Here is a 5,445-nt window from a genome sequence, read left to right on the forward strand (position 1 = left end):
AATGGTTCCTGGTGTGCTTGGGGTATCCAATTAAACGGTTCCTGGGGTGCTGGGGGTATCCAATTAAACGTTTCCTAGGGTGCTGGGGGTATCCAATTAAACGGTTCCTGGGGTGCTGGGGTTATCCAATTAAACGGTTCCTGGTGTGCTGGGGGTATCCAATTAAACGGTTCCTGGGGTGCTGGGGGTATACAATTAAACGGTTCCTGGGGGTGTGCTGGGGGTATGCAATTAAACGGTTCCTGGGGGTGCTAGGGATATCCAATTAAACGGTTCCTGGGGTATCCAATTAAACGGTTCCTGGTGTGCTGGGGGTATCCAATTAAACGGTTCCTGGTGTGCTGGGGGTATACAATTAAACGGTTCCTGGGGTGCTGGGGGTATGCAATTAAACGGTTCCTGGGGTGCTGGTGGTATCCAATTAAACGGTTCCTGGGGTGCTGGGGGTATACAATTAAACGGTTCCTGGTGTGCTGGGGGTATGCAATTAAACGGTTCCTGGGGTGCTGGGGGTATCCAATTAAACGGTTCCTGGGGTGCTGGGGGTACCCAATCAAACGGTTCCTGGGGTGCTTGGGGTATCCAATTAAACGGTTCCTAGTGTGATGGGGGTATCCAATTAAACGGTTCCTGGGGTGCTGGGGGTATCCAATTAAACGGTTCCTGGTGTGCTGGGGGTATCCAATTAAACGGTTCCTGGGGTGCTGGGGGTATCCAATTAAACGGTTCCTGGGGTGCTGGGGGTATCCAATTAAACGGTTCCTGGTGTGCTGGGGGTATACAATTAAACGGTTCCTGTTGTGCTGTGGGTATGCAATTAAACGGTTCCTAGGGTGCTGGAGGTATACAATTAAACGGTTCCTGGGGTGCTCGGGGTATCCAATTAAATGGTTCCTGGGGGTGTGCTGGGGGTATGCAATTAAACGGTTCCTGGGGTGCTGGGTGTATCCAATTGAACGGTTCCTGGGGTGCTGGGGGTATCCAATTAAACGGTTCCTGGTGTGCTGGGGGTATACAATTAAACGGTTCCTGGGGTGCTGGGAGTATCCAATTAAACGGTTCCTGGGGTGCTGGGGGTATCCAATTAAACGGTTCCTCGGGTGCTGGGGGTATACAATTAAACGGTTCCTGGGGGTGCTGGGGGTATCCAATTAAACGGTTCCTGGGGTGCTGGGGGTGTACAATTAAACGGTTCCTGTTGTGCTGGGGGTATGCAATTAAACCTTTCCTGGGGTGCTGGGGGTATACAATTAAACGGTACCTGGGGTGCTGGGGGTACCCAATCAAACGGTTCCTGGGGTGCTTGGGGTATCCAATTAAACGGTTCCTAGGGTGCTGGGGGTATCCAATTAAACGGTTCCTGGGGTGCTGGGGGTATCCAATTAAACGGTTCCTGGTGTGCTGGGGGTATCCAATTAAACGGTTCCTGGGGTGCTGGGGGTATCCAATTAAACGGTTCCTGGGGTGCTGGGGGTATCCAATTAAACGGTTCCTGGGGTGCTGGGGGTATACAATTAAACGGTTCCTGGGGTGCTGGGGGTATCCACTGAACCGGCTCCTGGGGTGCTGGGGGTATACAATTAAACGGTTCCTGGGGTGCTCGGGGTATCCAATTAAATGGTTCCTGGGGTGTGCTGGGGGTATGCAATTAAACGGTTCCTGGGGTGCTGGGGGTATCCAATTAAACGGTTCCTGGGGGTATCCAATTAAACGATTCCTGGGGTGCTGGGGGTATACAATTAAACGGTTCCTGGGGTGCTGGGAGTATCCAATTAAACGGTTCCTGGGGTGCTGGGGGTATCCAATTAAACGGTTCCTCGGGTGCAGGGGGTATCCAATTAAACGGTTCCTGGTGTGCTGAGGGTATCCAATAAAACGGTTCCTGGGGTGCTGGGGGTATCCAATTAAACGGTTCCTGGGGTGCTGGGGGTATCCAATTAAACGGTTCCTGGGGTGCTGGGGGTATCCAATTAAACGGTTCCTGGTGTGCTGGGTTTATACAATTAAACGGTTCCTGGTGTGCTGGGGGTATGCAGTTAAACGGTTCCTGGGCTGTGCTGGGGGTATGCAATTAAACGGTTCCTGGGGTGCTGGGGGTATCCAATTAAACGGTTCGTGGTGTGCTGGGGGGTATCCAATTAAACGGTTCGTTGGGTGCTGGGGGTATCCAATTAAACGATTCCTGGGGTGCTGGGGGTATCCAATTAAACGGTTCCTGGAGTGCTGGGGGTATCCAATCAAACTGTTCCTGGGGTGCTAGGGGTATCCAATTAAACGATTCCTGGTGTGATGGGGGTATCCAATTAAACGGTTCCTGTGGTGTTTCTGGGTGTATGCAATTAAACGGTTCCTGGTGTGCTGGGGGTTTCCAAGTACACGGTTCTTGGGGTGCTGGGGGTATCCAATTAAACGGTTCCTGGTGTGTTGGGGTATCCAATTAAACGGTTCCTGGGGTGCTGGGGGTATACAATTAAACGGTTCCTGGGGTGCTGGGGGTATCCAATTAAACAGTTCCTGGAGTGCTGGGGGTATGCAATTAAACGGTTCCTGGTGTGCTGGGGGTATCCAATTAAACTGTTCTTTGGGTGTTGGGGTATCCAATTAAACGGTTCCTGGGGTGCTAGGGGTATCCAATTAAACGATTCCTGGGGTGCTGGGGGTATACAATTAAACGGTTCCTGGGGTGTTGGGGGTATCCAATTAAACGGTTACTGGGGTGCTGGGCGTATCCAAGTAAAGGGTTCCTGGGGTGCTAGGGGTATCCAATTAAACGGTTCCTGGTGTGCTGAGGGTATCCAATTAAACGGTTCCTGGGGTGCTGGGGGTATCCAATTAAACGGTTCCTGGTGTGCTGGGGGTATCCAATTAAACGGTTCCTGGTGTGCTGGGGGTATCCAATTAAACGGTTCCTGGGGTGCTGGGGGTATACAATTAAACGGTTCCTGGGGTGCTGGGGGTATGCAATTAAACAGTTCCTGGGGTGCTGGGGGTATGCAATTAAACGGTTCCTGGTGTGCTGGGGGTATCCAATTAAACGGTTCCTGGGGTGCTGGGGGTATACAATTAAACGGTTCCTGGGGTGCTGGGGGTATCCAATTAAACGATTCCTGGGGTGCTGGGGGTATCCAATTAAACGGTTCCTGGGGTGCTGGGGGTATCCAATTAAACGGTTCCTGGTGTGCTGGGGGTATCCAATTAAACGATTCCTGGGGTGCTAGGTGTATCTAATTAAAAGGTTCCTGGGGGTTCAGGTATTATGCAATTAAACGGTTCCTGGGGTGCTGGGGGTATTCAATTAAGCGATCCTAAGGGGTCCGGAGTTATCCAAATGTATGGTTCCAAGGGTGGGCTGGGTATGCAATTAAACGGTTCCTGGGGTGCTGGGTGTATCCAATTAAACGGTTCCTGAGGTGCTGGGGGTATCCAATTAAACGGTTCCTAGGGTGCTGGGGGTATTCAATTAAGCGATCCTAAGGGGTCCGGAGGTATCCAAATGTATGGTTCCAAGGGTGGGCTGGGTATGCAATTAAACGGTTCCTGGGGTGCTGGGGGTATCCAATTAAACGGTTCCTGAGGTGCTGGGGGTATCCAATTAAACGGTTCCTAGGGTGCTGGGGGTATTCAATTAAGCGATCCTAAGGGGTCCGGAGGTATCCAAATGTATGGTTCCAAGGGTGGGCTGGGTATGCAATTAAACGGTTCCAGGGAGGGCCGGGGTATTCCTTTAAACGATTCGGTGGGGGTTGAATTTCCTTCGTCGTCCTGGCGTCAGGTTCCTTCTCGTCGCGAAGGTGTCCGAAGTCGCTGTCCTTTTCAAGCTCTGCCCCCGGGGAGGCTACTCCGGCCAGCGCAGGACCTCGCCTGCCGAAGAACAGCGAAGGATAGGGGGGATTTCGGTCATAACTCTTCTTGGCTCTCCCGTCCATCGCGGCGGATCTATCCTAGGATCTTCGGACTTTACTTCAAGGGCGAGGACCTGTTGCCGCCAGGAGCTTTCTCTCTCTCTCTCTCTCTCTCTCTCTCTCTCTCTCTCTCTCTCTCTCTCTCTCTATATATATATATATATATATATATATATATATATATATATATATATCGCTTTTTTGCGAAAACGTCGTCGTAACTCAAAATATCGAATTTTTCAGGAGTGGCATTTTAAAGTTTCAAAACGCTCTCAATATTTTAAAAAGCCCTCAAACACCATAGGTGGAACATTTTTTTGGAGCATCAAATACGCCTCTAAAGTTTATAGAAGTTGAAACAATCATAATCTTTACTAAGTCTAAAATATTTGTTGGAACAAGTTGGAACATATAAGGTTATGTCGTTGGGACATTTAGCACTCCCTAGCGGTCAATTTTTGAGCTACAGATATGACACTGTTACAAAAAAAAATCCGTGTTTGAAGATGAATATGTCTGTATAGATAACTAAAAAATTTAGTTTTTTGAGTTATGACGACGTTTTCGCAAACAAGCGATATATGTGTGTGTGTGTGTTTATGTACAGGTGTGTATGTATACATATATGTGTAAGTGGATACACACATGCGCGCGCGCACACGCACACACACACACATACATATATACATACATATATATATATATATATATATATATATATATATATATATATATATATATATATATATATATATATACGCGCGCGCGCTCGCACCTGTTCAACACAGTTGGTAATCCTGACTGAATCCAAAGTTGGCAACACCGTAAAAATACTAATTGCCCCATTGTTTTACTATTAACTCAGTCTGTTTAACCCTGTAATCAACAGCAAGGGGATTCGAACAGGTGTTTAGGTCGTCGACTTCATTTCCTTAACTTATTGCACTGCAATTGCTACATTTCAATGAAATATTAAATATAAGTGAAGCTCTCAACCATGTAAGAAGAAAATATCTATGGAAGATATATATTTCGCATATTAGTCCAGGTTTATTAATATATATCTTATTGATATACATTTTCTTGTAACGCCTTTGTGAGGTTAATATGAGGATTTTATATTTTCGTTGTCAATACTCTAATACTGTGGCGTCTGTTTAGTTAATATAAAAATAGAAAAAATCGGATTCTATTCGTAGGATTATTTGTGGTGTTTCATATGATGTCATGCATATTGAAAATCACTGCCACTCGTTTCATACATAGCGACTTTTCGCCGCACGACGTCGTGCTGTCAAATGATCATGGGCGTTTATGGACACTTTCACACGTGGCCGTGAGATATGAAAAGCGTCCATAGATACCCATGGTTATTTGAGGTCACGACGTCGTGTCGTGGACGGCGCACGGCGAAAAGTCGACACGTGTGAAACGAGTCTAATTGGGGAGCCTGTATTTGTGAACACAGTACCAGAAATAACTCTTTTATTAATACCTACAATTTAATAATCTATACTGGCTGTCATCAGCCGATTCTATTCAG

The sequence above is a fragment of the Oratosquilla oratoria genome, chromosome 15, assembly GCF_046742065.1.
Source record: "Oratosquilla oratoria isolate Oo_2021 chromosome 15, ASM4674206v1, whole genome shotgun sequence".
NCBI lineage: Eukaryota > Metazoa > Arthropoda > Malacostraca > Stomatopoda > Squillidae > Oratosquilla > Oratosquilla oratoria.